Source organism: Salvelinus sp. IW2-2015, linkage group LG5 (genome assembly GCF_002910315.2).
Source record: "Salvelinus sp. IW2-2015 linkage group LG5, ASM291031v2, whole genome shotgun sequence".
Classification (NCBI taxonomy): domain Eukaryota; kingdom Metazoa; phylum Chordata; class Actinopteri; order Salmoniformes; family Salmonidae; genus Salvelinus; species Salvelinus sp. IW2-2015.
This window is the reverse complement of record NC_036844.1, coordinates 34,089,891-34,108,570: the sequence shown is the minus strand read 5'-3', so window position 1 is coordinate 34,108,570 and position 18,680 is coordinate 34,089,891. Positions and strand designations below refer to the sequence as shown.

At 44.5% G+C, this 18,680-nt stretch overlaps 1 long non-coding RNA gene and 1 pseudogene across 1 annotated transcript in view; both read left to right on the top strand.

Moving 5' to 3' along the window:
* LOC139027788 (uncharacterized) overlaps positions 1 to 18,680 on the top strand; it is a 331,562-nt gene that overhangs the window by 11,488 nt on the left and 301,394 nt on the right. The gene's annotated exons all lie outside the window — the stretch shown is intronic.
* LOC111964407 (bifunctional heparan sulfate N-deacetylase/N-sulfotransferase 1-like) overlaps positions 1 to 18,680 on the top strand; it is a 150,083-nt pseudogene that overhangs the window by 94,444 nt on the left and 36,959 nt on the right.

Here is an 18,680-nt window from a genome sequence, read left to right as displayed (position 1 = left end):
AACTACAGGTTAGATCCCGGCACTAGAGCAGGGCTGTTATAACTACAGGTTAGATCCCGGCACTAGAGCAGGGCTGTTATAACTACAGGTTAGATCCCGGCACTAGGGCAGGGCTGTTATAACTACAGGTTAGATCCCGGCACTAGGGCAGGGCTGTTATAACTACAGGTTAGATCCCGGCACTAGAGCAGGGCTGTTACACCCAGAGGCCAGCCACCAGCACCCTCACTTTTAATTACACCCAGGCAGGGGATAGAGGTTGCTTTAAGCCCTTCTCGTCCTCCCATTAGTCATTGAGCTTAATCCAATATCCATGTAGTTGCTGCATAATTGGAGTAAATCCTCCCCTTCTAAACTAGCACTAGAGTCAGTCTCCTCATAATTCACCCAGGGTTAGGCTATGTTAAGAACTGCACCCTTTTCCGGCTGTTTTGTGGCCGTTTGGCCAATCAGCCCGTAGTAACCCTGAGCGATTAACCATGTTGCCATGACGCACCGAGGGCTAGTATTTGATATACCATCCTAGTCCCTAATATATATATATATATATATATATATATATATATATATATACAGTGAGGGAAAAAAGTATTTGATCCCCTGCTGATTTTGTACGTTTGCCCACTGACAAAGATATTATCAGTCTATAATTTTAATGGTAGGTTTATTTGAACAGTGAGAGACAGAATAACAACAAAAATATCCAGAAAAATGCATGTCAAAAATGTTATAAATTGATTTGCATTTTAATGAGGGAAATAAGTATTTGACCCCTTCTCAATCAAAAAGATTTCTGGCTCCCAGGTGTCTTTCATACAGGTAACGAACGGAGATTAGGAGCAACACTCTTCAAAGGGAGTGCTCCTAATCTCAGTTTCTTACCTGTATAAAAGATAAACTGTGCACAGACTGTCAATCATAAAATCAGACATCTCACAACTCTCCACCATGGCATCACCAGAGCTCTCCACGGATGTCAGGGCAAGATTGTTAGACGCTACATCATAGGCTCGGAATGGGCTACTAAGCACTCGCCCAAGCAGCTTGGTGAGCAAGGTGACAACAGTTTCTGGATTATCTCGCTCAAATCGGAAGAAACACAAAACACCTGTCATCTCCTCAGCCTGGGGGCTCGATGGCAAGATCTCACCTTCGTGAAGTTGGCAATGATCATGGAAGGTGGACGGAATCAGTCCAGAACTCACACGGAGGGATCTTGTGCAATGATTCCTCAAGGCAGCTGGGACATAGTCATTTCCAAGAAACAATTGGTAACCACATTATGTCAGTGAAGGACTGAATCTTGCAGCGCCCAGCAAGGGTTCCCCCTGCTCCAAGCATAAGCATATTATACATGCCGTTCTGGCTAAGTTTGCCAATGAACATTGAATGATTCAGCACGGACAATGGGTGATACGTGTTTGTGGTCAGATGAGACTGCGAAAATTGAGGTCTTTGGCAATCAACAACTTTGCCCGTGTTGGCAGGAGGAGTCGAATGCTGCCCGTATTGACCCCCAGAGAACCATCCCTCACGGTCAAACATTGGAGGTGGAAACATTATGGCCATTTGGGGTGTTGCTCTTTTTCTGCTCAAAGGGACAGGAAGCTTCTCACCGCATCACAAGGACGTCATGGAGACGGGGCCATAGTATCCCTCTGTCTACTCTCCGTCAACATCTTTCGGGGTGAAAACGTCTCTTTCGCAGCCCTGCATAGCGCAGGGTTTAGGGATATACTCGGGGTTGCGATGGGTATGGTCGCAGGGTGTTCGAAATTCGACCACCAAAACCAATCGTGTCACACGGTCAAGCGCAACATAGGGCAGTATGTCACCAAGAAGATAACGCATCATTTCAAGGTCCCTGGCAGTGGCTTATATGTCCTGCCAGTCATGACTGTGATGACACTTAATCCCTAAGAAAATCTGTGGAGGGAGCTGTAAGGTTCGTACGTCTTCGCCTGTAAATCCGTGCTCACGTCTTCAAACCTCTTAATGTACTTGCTATGAGACTGTCACCAGTATCTACTCGCAAGAGGTGAGTGGACTGCATGTTGTCTCCTCTCCTGAGATGTGGTCGGATACATATGTCTGTGTTGGGTCAACTACCAGGAATACGTCTCGACCCTCCCCTGTGAGTATTGGACGGAACAAGGGTTTTTGCTCAGACCATGGTTTAATCCTCGCGGTTACAGTCATATGCGTCTTTCTAAGACAGCCAGGCTGTAGGTCACAAGCGACTCAGATGTTCTCTCTCGAGCATCCTAATATGCTTGTCTCAAACATTCACGGAACTATGGACTCTTATTGACATCTGCTCGCTTTTTTCTTGGTTCTTATGGCTTTTTTGTTGTGATATTCCTTTACGCTCTCTAACGTTCAAATAAACTACCATATCCTTAGAAATTATAGACTGCTTCATTTCTCTTGTTCTGTCAGTCTCCTGGCGCATACACGTATCAAGGAATTACGAGTCTAGGGAAATCCAGAAATACCTGTACTCTTTTCCATATCTCTCTCACTTGTCACTAAGGTTGTTTAATCTCTTTTTCTCTCACTTCATCTCTTTCTTCATTTATTGTCTCACTCCAGTAAATACTTATTGTTTCTGGTTCCTACTCGTACGTACTCTGCGCTAATTCCTTTTGTAGCCTGTCAGTTGATTGACTTGACATGTTCGGGGAGACAAGTATTTGAGTAATCCTTGGCATGCATTCTTGCCAGGTTTTCCTACTTACAAAGGCTCTGTTCAGAGGTCTGTAATTTTCTATCCAGATAGGTACATCCTCTTACAACTTCATTCGTCAGATCTGCGCGTCGTGTACTCTAAATACAACCAAACATTCCATAGAAATCTACTCACTATCTTGTATTCGATTTCTTCAGTCATTAATCTTGCATCTTTTATTGCATGACTAAGTATTTGATACATCAGAAAAGCAGAACTTAATATTTGGTACAGAAACCTTTGTTTGCAATTCACGAGATCATACGTTTCCTGTAGTTCTTGACTAGGTTTGCACACACTGCAGCAGGATTTTGGCCCACTCTCCCTACAAGATCTTCTCCAGATCCTTCAGGTTTCCGGGGCTGTCGCTGGCCAATACGGACTTTCAGCTCCCTCCAAAGATTTTTCTATGGGTTCAGGTCTGGAGACTGGCTAGGCCACTCCAGGACCTTGACGATGCTTCTTACGGGCACTCCTTAGTTCTCTTTTGCAGGTAGTCGCTTCGATGGCTTGTGTGTCGTTGTCATGCTGGAAGACCAGCCACGACCCATCTTCAATGCTCTTACTGAGGGAAGGAGGTTGTTGGCCAAGATCTCGCGATACATGGCCCCATCCATCCTCCTCAATACGGTGCAGTCGTCCTGTCTTTGCAGAAAGCATCCCCCAAGAATGATGTTCCACTCCATGCTTCACGGTTGGGATGGTGTTCTTGGGTTGTACTCATACTTCTTCTTCCTCCAAACACGGCGAGTGAGTTAGACCAAAAAGCTCTATTTTTGTCTCATCAGACCACATGACCTTCTCCCATTCCTCCTCTGGATCATCCAGATGGTCATTGGCAAACTTCAGACGGGCCTGGACATGCACTGGCTTAAGCGGGGGACCTTGCGTGCGCTGCAGGATTTTAATCCATGACGGCGTAGTGTGTTACTATGGTTTTCTTTGAGACTGTGGTCCCAGCTTCTTCAGGTCATTGACCAGGTCCTGCCGTTAGTTCTGGGCTGATCCCCTCACCTTCCTCATGATCATTGTGCCCCACGGGTGAAATCTTGCGATGGAGCCCCAGACCGAGCGGGTGATTGACCGTCATCTTGAACTTCTTCCATTTTCTAATAATTGCGCCAACAGTTGTTTCCTTCTCACCAAGCTGCTTGCTCTTTGTCCTGTAGCCCATCCCAGCCTGTTGCAGGTCTACATAATTTTATCCTGATGTCCTACACAGCTCTGCTCTGTCTTGGCTATTGTGGAGGTTGGAATCTGTTTGAGTGTGTGGACAGGTGTCTTTTATACAGGTAACGAGTTCAAACAGGTGAAGTTAATACAGGTAATGAGTGGGAAAGGAGGAGTCTTCTTAAGTCTGAAATCACTAACATGGTCTTCGTTGAATCGCACGCCCGGATTCCTACGCGTTGGTAGGTTCGTGTCTCATATTATCCTCTCTCTCAATGTCTACATGCAATAAAATGCAAATTAATTATTTAAAAATCATACAATGTGATTTTCTGGATTTTTGTTTTAGATTCCGTCTCTCACAGTTGAAGTGTACCTATGATAAAAATGACAGACCTCTACATGCTTTGTAAGTAGGAAAACCTGCAAAATCGGCAGTGTATCAAATACTTGTTCTCCCCACTGTATATATATATATATATATCTGACTGAGAGGTATAGCTATAGGTCAATATTGCATGTGATGTTGAATTCCTTAAGTTAATATACAGACGGATATATGCATAGTAAATCATATTCTTTAAAGTATGATATTGCCAGTGGCTCTGAGAGCAAAGCAGCATCTGCTAAACCACAGAATTATGGTTTGACAGGTTCAGGATGACTCACTGCCTGGGGCTGCTGTGACTGTGATTGATTTGTTTAGAATCGCCAAATGCTGTTTATCACTGATCAATACAACAGTTACGGGGCTCCTGCTCTGAATGTAAACAAAGAAATAATGGGCAGAGGGTTCACCTACGTATTTATCCCCCGACCCCCCCCCCCCACACACACACACACACACACAAATGGATAGGACAGGGAAATAGGATACCTAGTCAGTTGCACAACTGAATGCATTCAGTGGAAATGTGTCTTCTGCAATTAACCCTACCCCTTCAAATTAGAGATATGTGGGGGGGGGCTTCCTTAGTTGGCACCCGGGGGTTAACTGCCTTGCTCAAGGGCAGAATGGTAGATTTTGCCACCTTGCCGGCTTGGTTTCGAAACACCGACCAACGCTCTTAACCGCTAGGCTACCTGCACACAAACAGAAATGTACACACATACACACGACCCACGCATAGCCACACTTACGGGAATTATAGAGCCCCTTTACCTCTTTGGTAATGAATCTCTGAATCGGTGTCTATTGTGTGTAGGAGAATTGTAAGTAACATTGCCAGGTATGTAATCATCTCAAGGATAAAGTGTGCAAATGTTTTCACCAGGAAACTAACTGTAAACAGAAATGCAGCTGACTCCATCTCTCCCTTGTCCTCTCTCCCAGGCCAATGAGAACAGCCTACTTAGTGCCCAGTTGAAGGGCTTCCCCCTCTTCCTCCATTCCAACCTGGGCCTGAAGGACTGCAGCGTCAACCCCAAGTCCCCCCTGCTCCTCATCACTAAGGCCCGGGAGGTGGAGCGAGGCCCCCTACCCGGAGATGACTGGACTGTCTTCCAGTCCAACCACTCTACCTACGAGCCTGTTCTCTTAGCCAGGACCCGGGTGCCTGACCTGGGCATGTCTGGGGTGGGGATGGGGGTGGGTAGCAGCCCCCTCCATGCCTCTGTTGTCCAGGATCTGGGGCTTCACGACGGCATCCAGCGGGTGCTCTTCGGCAACAACCTCAACTTCTGGCTGCACAAGCTGGTGTTTGTGGACGCTGTGGCCTTCCTGACGGGCAAGAGGCTGTCTCTGGCTCTAGATCGCTACCTGCTGGTGGACATCGATGACATCTTCGTGGGCAAGGAGGGCACCCGCATGAAGGTCTCAGATGTCAAGGTAAGCATCTGCGGTGGATTGGTCTTTTGTAAGGTGGGTTTTGTGTGTGTAAGAAGTTGGTTTACTTGTGTGGGTATGTGTGTAATCGCTCATTATCTGTAATCGCTTATCTGTTGCATCGCAATCTGCCTTATTCTATTGCTGGTGCATACATACTTCCCAGAGATCCATGCTGTGTGATGGTGAGTAACAGTGAGTCATGCAGGTGTCAGTGCCAGAGGCAGACCTGACCGTGATTGAAGGAGACAGAAGGTGAGACCACCAGGTCACAATACTATGTAGGACAGAGTCCATGCTAGAGCTGTGCAAATGTGGCACAGGTGCAGTCACCAACATGTCTGTCCCCTGGGGGGCCGACTTGAGGACAGGGGGACACAGTTGGGCTGACTGCCATGGCAGTCTCACCCTGCCATTTTCACTGTCTATATCCCCTCAACAGCCAGAGAGAGAGAAGAATGGAGGGAGGGATAGAGAGAGAAGGATGGAGAGGAAGGATTAGTGCAGCAGAGTGTAACAGAATATATTTTCTTGTATTTCCATCCAAAGCCTCGTTTGAAAGTAGAATAAGACTCCGTTACTGGATTCCCTCCACACAGCCTCCTCAGCTCAGACAAACGCTTATTACAAACTAAAGGTCAGGAGCCGCCCTCCAGCGTTCTTCCACATCTTGTTCCCTCAAACCCAGAGGACAGTCTTTGTCCGTACAGCCTCCCTCCCGCAGCAGTAGGGTATGAAGCTCAGTTTAACCACTCTTCTCCAGCTTTGCTTTGTGTGATGAGTTGCTGTTCAAAGGGCATCCACAGACTCGCCTGCAGCATAAATATTTGATACAGCTTTGTTGTTTTCTCTTCTCCCTCCCCCGTTGCGAGGGAGTGACTTTCAGTGAAGAGTGGGGAATGAACACATAAACACAATCAAAGCAGTCTTGTTGAGTTGTCTTGTATGTCGGCGGGCCACAACAGTGTTAAATATGAATCAGGCTCTGATTGAGCCGTGGGAAAAATGGGGGGGGGGGGGACTAAACCTAAAAAACAAATAGATGCAGATGCAAAGTGAATATGGAAAGGGTATTGAGGGATGAGATCAGTTTGAATATGGATACGTTAATGAAGGGGGGATGTGTGGACTGAATACTACTGCTAACTACAGTCCTTATAGAAAATCAAATCAAGCTTTATTTATAAAGCACATTTCAGGCATGGAATGCAATGTGCTGCACAGGAAAAAATTTATAAACAATGAAAATAAATTCTGAATTATTTACAACAAACATAAGATTAAAAAAATAAAGGAATGACCATCTGAATGACAAAAAAACACTTGAAGGAAAAGCAAAGCTAAGAAGATGTTTTAAGATCTCTGAAATATGTCCACAGTTTCAGGCCCTCAGGTTCTCTCGCAGGCTATTCCAGAGGCTGGGGGAATAACCAAAGGCTGCCTCTCCCTGTCTCTTGGTTCTAGGCTTTGGTATAGTTAAAAGGCCAGTACCAGAGGACCTGAGGGACCGACTGGGTACATAACTTAAAAGCATGTCTGACATGTATTGGGATGCACAATCGTGGATTGATTTCAAAACCAATACAACTCACAGGCAGCCAGTGCAGAGACCCTTAAAACCAGTCTGTGTGCTCTCTGTATGGTCTTAGTCAGTACCTGTGCTGCAACATTATGTATGTTTTGCAGTTGATCAATGGCTTTCTTGGGTAGACCAGACAGGAGAAAATCACAGTAGTCAAGCCTGCTTGTAATAAAAGCTTATCAGCCTGAGAGAGAAACGGCCACACCTCGGTAAAAAGCTATTTTGGTCACATTCCTATTGTGTGACTCAAAAGTTCAGATTCTAAAATAACACCTGCTTTCTGATAACCCTGCCAAGGGTTAACATACACTGCTCAAAAAAATAAAGGGAACACTAAAATAACACATCCTAGATCTGAATGAATGAAATATTCTTATTAAATACTTTTTTCTTTACATAGTTGAATGTGCTGACAACAAAATCACACAAAAATTATCAATGGAAATAAAATTTATCAACCCATGTAGGTCTGGATTTGGAGTCACACTCAAAATTAAAGTGGAAAACCACACTACAGGCTGATCCAACTTTGATGTAATGTCCTTAAAACAAGTCAAAATGAGGCTCAGTAGTGTGTGTGTGTGGCCTCCACGTGCCTGTATGACCTCCCTACAACGCCTGGGCATGCTCCTGATGAGGTGGCGGATGGTCTCCTGAGGGATCTCCTCCCAGACCTGGACTAAAGCATCCGCCAACTCCTGGACAGTCTGTGGTGCAATGTGGCGTTGGTGGATGGAGCAAGACTTGATGTCCCAGATGTGCTCAATTGGATTCAGGTCTGGGGAACGGGCGGGCCAGTCCATAGCATCAATGCCTTCCTCTTGCAGGAACTGCTGACACACTCCAGCCACATGAAGTCTAGCATTGTCTTGCATTAGGAGGAACCCAGGGCCAACCGCACCAGCATATGGTCTCACAAGGGGTCTGAGGATCTCATCTCGGTACCTAATGGCAGTCAGGCTACCTCTGGCGAGCACATGGAGGGCTGTGCGGCCCCACAAAGAAATGCCACCCCACACCATGACTGACCCACCGCCAAACCGGTCATGCTGGACGATGTTGCAGGCAGCAGAACGTTCTCCACGGCGTCTCCAGACTCTGTCACGTCTGTCACATGTGCTCAGTGTGAACCTGCTTTCATCTGTGAAGAGCACAKGGCGCCAGTGGCGAATTTGCCAATCTTGGTGTTCTCTGGCAAATGCCAAACGTCCTGCACGGTGTTGGGCTGTAAGCACAACCCCCACCTGTGGACGTCGGGCCCTCATACCACCCTCATGGAGTCTGTTTCTGACCGTTTTAGCAGACACGTGCACATTTGTGGCCTGCTGGAGGTCATTTTACAGGGCTCTGGCAGTGCTCCTCCTTGCACAAAGGCGGAGGTAGCGGTCCTGCTGCTGGGTTGTTGCCCTACTACGGCCTCCTCCACGTCTCCTGATGTACTGGCCTGTCTCCTGGTAGCGCCTCCATGCTCTGGACACTACGCTGACAGACACAGCAAACCTTCTTGCCACAGCTCGCATTGATGTGCCATCCTGGATGAGCTGCACTAGCTGAGCCACTTGTGTGGGTTGTAGACTCCGTCTCATGCTACCACTAGAGTGAAAGCACCGCCAGCATTCAAAAGTGACCAAAACATCAGCCAGGAAGCATAGGAACTGAGAAGTGGTCTGTGGTCACCACCTGCAGAACCACTCCTTTATTGGGGGTGTCTTGCTAATTGCCTATCATTTCCACCTGTTGTCTATTCCATTTGCACAACAGCATGTGAAATTTATTGTCAATCAGTGTTGCTTCCTAAGTGGACAGTTTGATTTCACAGAAGTGTGATTGACTTGGAGTTACATTGTGTTGTTTAAGTGTTCCCTTTATTTTTTTGAGCAGTGTATATAACTAAACCCTACCGGACTCAAAATCCAACCTTGTGGAACGCCACATGTGATGTGTGTTTCCTCTGAATTATGTTCTCTAAAGGTGACAAAATCTCGACCGGTTAAACAGGTCCTAAACCAATTTAGAACTGGACCGGACATCCAACCCACCTCTACAGTCTGTCCAGAAGGTCATCATGGTTAACATTGTCGGATGCAGCACTTAAATCCAAGAATACAAGGACAGAGAGCTGTTTGGCATCTGTGATCATTTACCGCTTTAACTAAGGCTGTCTCTCTGCTGTGGTGGGAAAAAATATATATATATTTACTGTTTGAAAACCAATTTCTCCAGAATTTTGCACTGTTTTTAGTGCAGTGGGGAAAGTGCCCGTGAACAGGGAGGGATTTAACAATAGCCTGCACTATTTCAGATGGTTTGAAAAACTGGTTTGAATAGGATTGAGAAGGCAGGTTGAAGGCTTAAATTGTGATATCACTTTCCTGAGCACGTCTGTGTAAACGAGGGGGTAAAAAATCCATAGTTCCTTTGCGTGGTAGGCTAGGGCACATATCATTAAACTTCTCATCAAGGCTTGCTTGACTGATACCCAGCCTCATGTTGGTTATCTTATCTCTGAAATATGCCGCAAACTCATCACATTTAGATGGGAGGAAAGTTCACATAGGTTTGAGGGGGTAGGATTTATCAGGCCATCAATGGTTGAGAAGAACACTCTGGAATTATTCTGATTAATAGTGATCAAGTTAGAAAAATGAGTCCGTCTGGCATTTCTAATTGCCTTGTTATATATGCCAAGTTACTGTCTCAGAACATCATAATGGACCTGCAACTTTAACTTTCTCCACTGCCAGTCTTCCTTTCTGCAATTTCTCTTTAATTGATTAGATGCCTCACTCATTCAAGGGGCTCTCTGTTTGGATGGGGCCTTTTTCAACTCTACTGGAGCTATGGCATCAATGGTTACTCTTAATTTGATGTTAAAGTTATTAACTGAATCATCACAAGAGGAAGGCAGAATAGGTGGTGGCGTATTGTTCATACACGCAATAAAATCTGTCGCAACTTCAAAGGTAAGATAGTGTTTCTTAATAATGCGCTATGGGCAACAAGGTCGTAAAAAATCTGTAGTGGTGATCAGATAAAGCAACATCAACAATAGAGGATATGTCAAAAGAACGACCCTTGGTAATAACCAGGTCCAGAGTATGGCCACAGGTAGGGTGGGCCCAGTAACATGTTGGATCAAGTCCGTAGAGCTCAGTAGATTCAGTAATTAAATGGCCTTGGAGTCAGTCTCTTTTTCTTTACTGGCCTTTACAGGGCCACTTTGCCCCTGGGTCATCTGCCTCGAGGTAACCAATGGAATAACAACCAAATGATTAATATTACAGCCACATTTTCTTACAGTCTCGAATCTAACAGAATGATAGGAGATTACCTTTTCTAAACTCACTAGAAGGCAGAGTATAAAAAAACACATCGATTATGTTACTCACAATAACCATAGTGCCATTTGTACAGGAGTTGATATGGTTTCCAAGTCCTCTGTTGCTTTTTCTGACAGGGAGGACTGGAGCACCACCAGACCCTGTCTGTCAGTCTTTAAAACGGTTTGCAATGTTGCTGGAAATTATCCTGGAACCCTGACTCATCGACAGCTTTGCTATAGGAGTAATTTAAAAATGAGATGTGGTTTACCTAAGTTACAGCAAGGTCGGTGTACAGCAAGTTCGGTATACTTAGAAAGCAGGTTATCCTTTTCCCGCAGCCGAGCTAACAGCAGGAGGATATCTTCCCTAAACTGCTTGATGGTGGTGCATTTAGGGCAAACAAATCCCTGTCTATTTTCCAGTTCTACCTTATCTTCATCTTGTGATTGTGTGGAAATCATCTAACACCTAAGGCATTTGTGCCCAGCCGGGGATAAAAACACCCGTGGGCTAACACTGTTAGCATTAGCCTGATTTGCTAATGCTAGCATTAGCATTAGCCTGATTTGGCACTGAGCATCAATACATTATCCATCCCCCACACTGTCAACCAAGAGTCAAGACTAAACCGATTCACCTTGGTGGTATGCAGACTGGTTTTATATTGTTCTTAAAGATTTCACACAAACCAGAAAAATATTAAAAATATTTCTGAAACGATATATTCACAGTATTATGAATGAATTGTGGTTAATTTGGTAGTATTTCGTAGTGTGACTGATTTTACTATTTGCAATAGTACTGTACAAAGTTAGAGGTGCCCTATTTGATAGATTCCCCCGCTCCCCCTACCTCGGGCTTCCAGTGGGGAGACCTGAGGTCAACCTACCCTCGCCCTCCTCCCCATCTCGTACTTCTGAGTGGGAGACTTTCCCAGGCAGTAGCCTGCCTAGCTTACAAATTAGAATCAGGGAGCTCACTCCGACAAGATGAATTGACCCACAGTTCCACATGGTGACATGATATTGACGTGACGTGCAAATGAGCAATAGAAAACCGATCACGCAAATGTCACCATTCCAAAGAAAAATAGTGTGGCCGCCCCGTACCGCCCCCGGCAAGATTACGCCCTGGGCGGCTGCCCATGTCGCCTATACCTAAATCTGCCACTGACATTGCAGAATCCTTAGCAATACAAACTTTAGCTACAATTTAAGTATTTGATGAAGACTATACTGAACAAAAATATAAACGCATCATGTAAAGTGTTGGTCCCATAAAAGATCCCAGTGATTTTCCGTATGCACTAAAAGCTTATTTCTCTCTTATTTTGTGCACAAATTTGTTTACATCCCTGTTGGTGAGTATTTCTCCTTTGCCAAGATAATCCATCCATCTAACAGGTGTGGCATATCAAACAGCATTATCATTAGACGGGTGCAGGCTTGTGCAGGGGACAACAAAAGGCCGTTCGGAAATGTTATGTTTTGTCACAACACAACGCCATAGATGTCTCAAGTTTTGAGGGCGCTTGCAATTGGCATGCTGACTGCAGAAATGTCCACCGGAGCTGTTGCTAGAGAATTGAATGTAATTTCTCTACCATACCACTCCAACGTCGTTTTAGAGAATTTGGCAGTACGTCCACCCAGCCTCACAACCGCAGACCATGTGTAACCACGCCAGCCCAGGACCTCCACATCAGGCTTCAGCTGCAGGATCGTCTGAGACCAGTCACCTGGACAGCTGATGAAACTGAGGATTATTTCTGTCTATAATAAAGCCCTTTTGTGTGGAATAAACTAATTCTGTTTTGGCTGGGCCTGGCTCCCAAGTGGGTGGGCCTATGCCCATCCATGGCTGCGCCCCTGCCCAGTCATGTGAAATCCATAGATTAGGGCCTAATTTATTTCAATTGACTGATTTCCTTACATGAACTGTAACTCAGTAAATTCGTTGAAATTGTTGCATGTTGCGTTTGATATTTTTCAGTATATTTCATAACAACAACAAACCGAGTGTAGACCGAGTGTAGACCGAGTGTAGACCGAGTGTAGACCGAGTGTAGACAGTGCTCTGTTGCGCGCTCTGATGACATCTGTTGCGAGTGACAAAGAATGCATATGTGGTGGCCTAGTGGTCTAAGAAACTTCCTCTGACACACACGACGTATCGCTGCTAGCATAGGCTCTTTCAGCACACTTTCTCCTACCTTTCAGCTCCATCTCTCTCTATCCAATAAACATACAACATACTTAAACATATATGTATTTAAAAGAGGGAATGCATGTGAATGAGTCTTAAGTTGTCCCTGTCCCCTCTGTCTAGGCCCTACTGGAGACCCAGAATGACCTCCGAACCTCCGTCCCCAACTTCACCTTCAACCTGGGCTTCTCTGGGAAGTTCTTCCATACTGGTGGGTGGAGTGGACAGACAGACCCACTGCATGACTGTAACACTCAGGGGGATCAAATACAATGTCTTATGGCAGACAATCATCAATAATCTCTCATGGACAGACTACGTAAACATTTGACCAAATGACACGTGATTTTAGTTCTGGGTTAACTGAGATTAGATCATCAGTTACTTCACACAAAAAAATGCATGGATCAAATGTCCAAATCAATTATTGCATTACTGTTGATGCTTAATATAATGAACTTGCTTTAAGATTTGCCCAGCACATACACTACCAGTCAAAAGTTTGGATGCCTACTCATTCAAGGGTTTTTCTTAGTTTTGATTATTTTCTACATTATAGAATAATAGTGAAGACCTCAAAACTATGAAATAACACATATGGAATCGTGTAGTAAACAAAAAAAGTGTTAAACAAATCAAATATATTTGAGATTCTTCAAAGTAGCCACCGTTTGCCTTGATGACAGCTTTGCACCTGCTTGGAATTCTCTCAACCAGATTCATGAGGTAGTCACTAGGAATGCATTTCAATTAACAGGTGTGCCTTGTTAAAAGTTAATTTGTGGAATTTATTTCCTTAATATGTTTGAGCCAATCAGTTGTGTTGTGACAAGGTAGGGGTGGTATACAGAATATAGCCCTATTTGGTAAAAGACCAAGTCCATATTATGGCAAGAACAGCTCAAATAAGCAAAGAGAAACGACAGTCCATCATTACTTTAAGACATGAAGGTCAGTCAATCCGGAACAATTCAAGAACTTTGAAAGTTTCTTCAAGTGCAGTCTCAAAAACCATCAAGCGCTATGATGAAACTGGCTCTCATGAGGACTGCCACAGGAAAGGAAGACCCAGAGTTACCTCTGCTGCAGAGGATAAGTTCATTAGAGTTACCAGCCTCAGAAATTGCAGCCCAAATAAATGCTTCACAGAGTTCAAGTAACAGACGCATCTCATCATCAACTGTTCAGAGGAGACTTTGTGAATCAGGCCTTCATGGTCGAATTGCTGCAAAGAAACCACTACTAAAGAACACCAATAGGAATAATAGACTTGCTTGGGCCAAGAAACACAAGCAATGGACATTAGACTGGTGGAAATCTGTCCTTTTGGTCTGAGTCCAAATTAGAGAATTTTGGTCCCAACTGCTGAGTCGTTGTGAGAAGCAGAGTAGGTGAACGGATGATCTCTGCATGTGTGCTTCTCACCGTGAAGCATGGAGGAGGAGGTGTGATGGTGTGGGGTGCCTTGCTGGTGACACTGTCTGTGATCTATTTAGAATTCAAGGCACACTTAACTTGCATGATTACCACCGCATTCTGCAGCAATACGCCATCCCATCTGGTTTGCGCTTAGTGGGACTATGTTTTTCAACAGGACAATGACCCAACACACATCCAGGCTGTGTAAGGGCTATTTGACCAAGGAGAGAGATGGTGTGCTGCATCAGATGACCTGACCTCCACAATCACCCGACATCAACCCAATTGAAATGGTTTGGGATGAGTTGGAAAGCAGAGTGAAGGAAAAGCAGCCAACAACTGCTCAGTATATTTGGGAACTCCTTCCAGTTGAAGCTGGTTAAGAGAATGCCAAGAGTGTGCAAAGCTGTCATCAAGGCAAAGGGTGGCTACTTTGAAGAATTTTAAATGTATTTAGATTTGTTTAACACTTTTTGGGTTACTTCATGATTCCAAATGTGTTATTTCATAGTTTTTATGTCTTCACTATTATTCTATGACGTAGAAAATCGTACAAATAAAGAAAAACCCTTGAATGAGTAGGTGTGACCAAACTTTTGACTGATACTGTATATCTAGGTTTTCAACACCAGCACACACCCTTGCCCATGCCATGTCTGTATATATGTAGACTAGACTAAATCCCCTCTGTGTTTCTATGCTCCAGGTACAGATGAGGAGGACCTGGGGGATGACCTGCTCCTCTCCTATGGGAAGGAGTTCTGGTGGTTCCCCCACATGTGGAGTCACATGCAGCCCCACCTCTTCCACAACCAGTCGGTGCTAGCTGAACAGATGCTCCTCAACAGGAGGTTTGCACAGGTAGGTTGGGGGGTCCTGCTCTATGCTGACTGGGGGTACTACTGTTGGTAAAAAAATATTTGAATGAATGTTATAATTTCGTTGACAAAATATTGATAAAAAAATAAATAACAAATATATACAGTTGAAATCGAAAGTTTAAATATACTTAGGTTGCCTCCCGGGTGGCGCAGTCGTCTAGGGCACTGCATCGCAGTGCTAGCTACGTCACCAGAGTCTCTGGGTTCGCGCCCAGGCTCTGTCGCAGCCGGCCGCGACCGGGAGGTCCGTGGGGTGACGCACAATTGGCATAGCGTCGTCCGGGTTAGGGAGGGTTTGGCCGGTAGGGATATCCTTGTCTCATCGCGCTCCAGCGACTCCTGTGGCGGGCCGGGCGCAGTGCGCGCTAACCAAGGGGGCCAGGTACACGGTGTTTCCTCCGACACATTGGTGCGGCTGGCTTCCGGGTTGGAGGCGCGCTGTGTTAAGAAGCAGTGCGGCTTGGTTGGGTTGTGCTTCGGAGGACGCATGGCTTTCGACCTTCGTCTCTCCCGAGCCCGTACGGGAGTTGTAGCGATGAGACAAGATAGTAATTACTAGCGATTGGATACCACGAAAATTGGGGAGAAAATGGGATAAAATTAATAAATAAAATAAATAAAAAAATATATATATACACTTAGGTTGGAGTCATTAAAACTCAACCACTCTACAAATTTCTTGTTAACAAACTATAGTGTTGGCAAGTCGGTTAGGACATCTACTTCGTGCATGACAAGTAATTTTTCCAACAATTGTTTACATACAGATTATTTCACTTATAATTCACTGTATCACAATTCCAGTGGGTCAGAAGTTTACATATACTAAGTTAACTGTGCCTTTAAACAGCTTGGAAAATTCCAGAAAATGATGTCATGGCTTTAGAAGCTTCTGATAGGCTAATTGACATCATTTGAGACAATAGGTGGTGTACCTGTGGATGTATTTCAAGGCCAACCTTCAAACTCAATGCCTCTTTGCTTGACATCATGGAAAATCAAAAGAAATCAGCCAGAAAGAAATAAGTTCTCGACCTCCAAGTCTGGTTCATCCTTGGGAGCAATTTCCAAATGCCTGAAGGTACCACGTTCATCTGTACAAACAATAGTACGCAAGTATAAACACCATGGGACCATGCAGCCGTCATACCGCTCAGGAAGGAGACGCTTTCTGTCTCCTAGAGATTAATGTACTTTGGTGCGAAAAGTGCAAATCAATCCCAGAACAACAGCAAAGGACCTTGTGAAGAAACTTATGGAAACCGGTACCAAAGTATCTATATCCACAGTAAAAATGAGTCCTATATTGACATAACCTGAAAGTCCGCTCAGCAAGGAAGAAGCCACTGCTCCAAAATCACCATTAAAAAAGCCAGACTACGGTTTGCAACTGCACATGGTGACCAAGATCGTACTTTTTGGATTAATGTCCTCTGCTCCGATGAAACAAAAATGGAACTGTTTGGCCATAATGACCATCGTTATGGTTGGATGAAAAAGGGGGACGCTTGCAAGCCGAAGAACACCATTCCAACCGTGAAGCACGGGGGTGGCAGCATCATGTTGTGGGGGTGCTTTGCTGCAGGAGGAACTGGTGCACTTCACAAAATAAATGGCATCATGAGGAAGGGAAAATTATGTGGATATATTGAAGCAACATCTCAAGACATCAGTCAGGAAGTTAAAGCTTGGTCTCAAATGGGTCTTCCAAATGGACAATGACCCCAAGCATTCTTCCAAAGTTGTGACAAAATGGCTTAAGGACAACTAAGTCATGGTATTGGAGTGGCCATCACAAAGCCCTGACCTCAATCCCAAAGAAGATTTGTGGGCAGAACTGAAAAAGTGTGTGCGAGCAAGGAGGCCTATAAACCTGACTCAGTTACACCAGCTCTGTCAGGAGCAATGGGCCAAAATTCACCCAAATTGTGGGAAGCTTGCTACCCAAAACATTTGACTCAAGTTAAAAAATTTAAAGGCAATCCTACCAAATACTAATTGTGTGTATGTAAACTTCTGACCCACTGGGAATATGATGAAAGAAATAAAAGCTGAAATAAATCATTATCTTTACTATTATTCTGACAATTCACATTCTTAAAATAAGTGGTGATCCTAACTGACCTAAGAGAAGGAATGTTTACTAGGATTAAATGTCAGGAACTGTGAAACTGAGTTTAAATGTATTTATTTAAGGTGTATGTAAACTTCTGACTTCAACTGTGTGTGTGTATACATATATATATATATATAGTAGAATAATAGTGAAGACATGCAATTATCTCATCATAAATGCAATCATCTTTTCAGCAAATGCTTAATAAGAGCACAGTTGTGAGCTGCGCCCGCTTCTATCCTTTAGCAGGTGTTAGTGCTGATAGAACTGGGAGGATGAGCCAGGTAGTTTCCAGTCTTTCACTMYGTGATMATCTTCACATACATACACTACCTGTCAAAAGTTTTAGAACACCTGCTCATTCAAGGGTTTTTCTTTATTTTTACTATTTTCTACATTATAGAATAATAGTGAAGACATCAAAACTATGAAATAACACATGGAATCATGTAGTAACCAAAAAAGTATCATGTAGTAACCAAATCAAAATATATTTTAGATGCGAGATTCTTCAAAGTAGCCACCCTTTGCCTTGATGACAGCTTTGCACACTCTTGGCATTCTCTCAACCAGCTTCACCTGGAATGCTTTTCCAACAGTCTTGAAGGTGTTCCCACTTATGCTGAGCACTTGTTGGCTGCTTTTCCTTCACTCTGCGGTCCGACTCATCCCAAACCATCTCAATTGGGTTGAGGTTGGGTGAGGTTGGAGGCCAGGTCATCAGATGCAGCACACTCCATCCCTATCCTACTTGGTCAAATAGCCCTTACACAACCTGTAGGTTGTCCTGTTGAAAAACAAAAACAAATGATTGTCCCACTAAGCTCAAACCAGATGGGATGGAGTATCGCTGCAGTATGCTGTGGTAGCCATGCTGGTTAAGTGTGTCTTGAATTCTAGATAAATCACTGACAGTGTCACCAGCAAAGCACCATCACACCTCCATCTCAAGGCAAAGGGTGGCTGCTTTGAAGAATCTCAAATATAAAAATATATTTTGATTTAACACTTTTGGTTACTACATGAATCCGTATATGTTATTTCATAGTTTCGGTGTCTTCACTATTATTGTGCAATGTAGAAAATAGTAAAAAATAAAGAAAAACCTGTGTGTGTGAATTTATGTATTAATAGCAAGGGTGATTTAAATGCTAACAATGTGTTGAATCCACTGGTTGTCTCTTCCCAGGAGTATGGCATCCCCACCAACATGGGCTACGCGGTGGCTCCCCACCACTCTGGGGTGTACCCCGTCCACGTCCAGCTGTACGACGCTTGGAAGAAGGTGTGGGGCATCAAGGTGACCAGCACGGAGGAGTACCCCCACCTCAAACCTGCCCGCTTCAGACGAGGATTCTACCACAGTGGCATCAGTGTAAGGACTCACCCCTATCCCCCCCCTCTCTCTCTCTCTCTCTCTCTCTCTCTCTC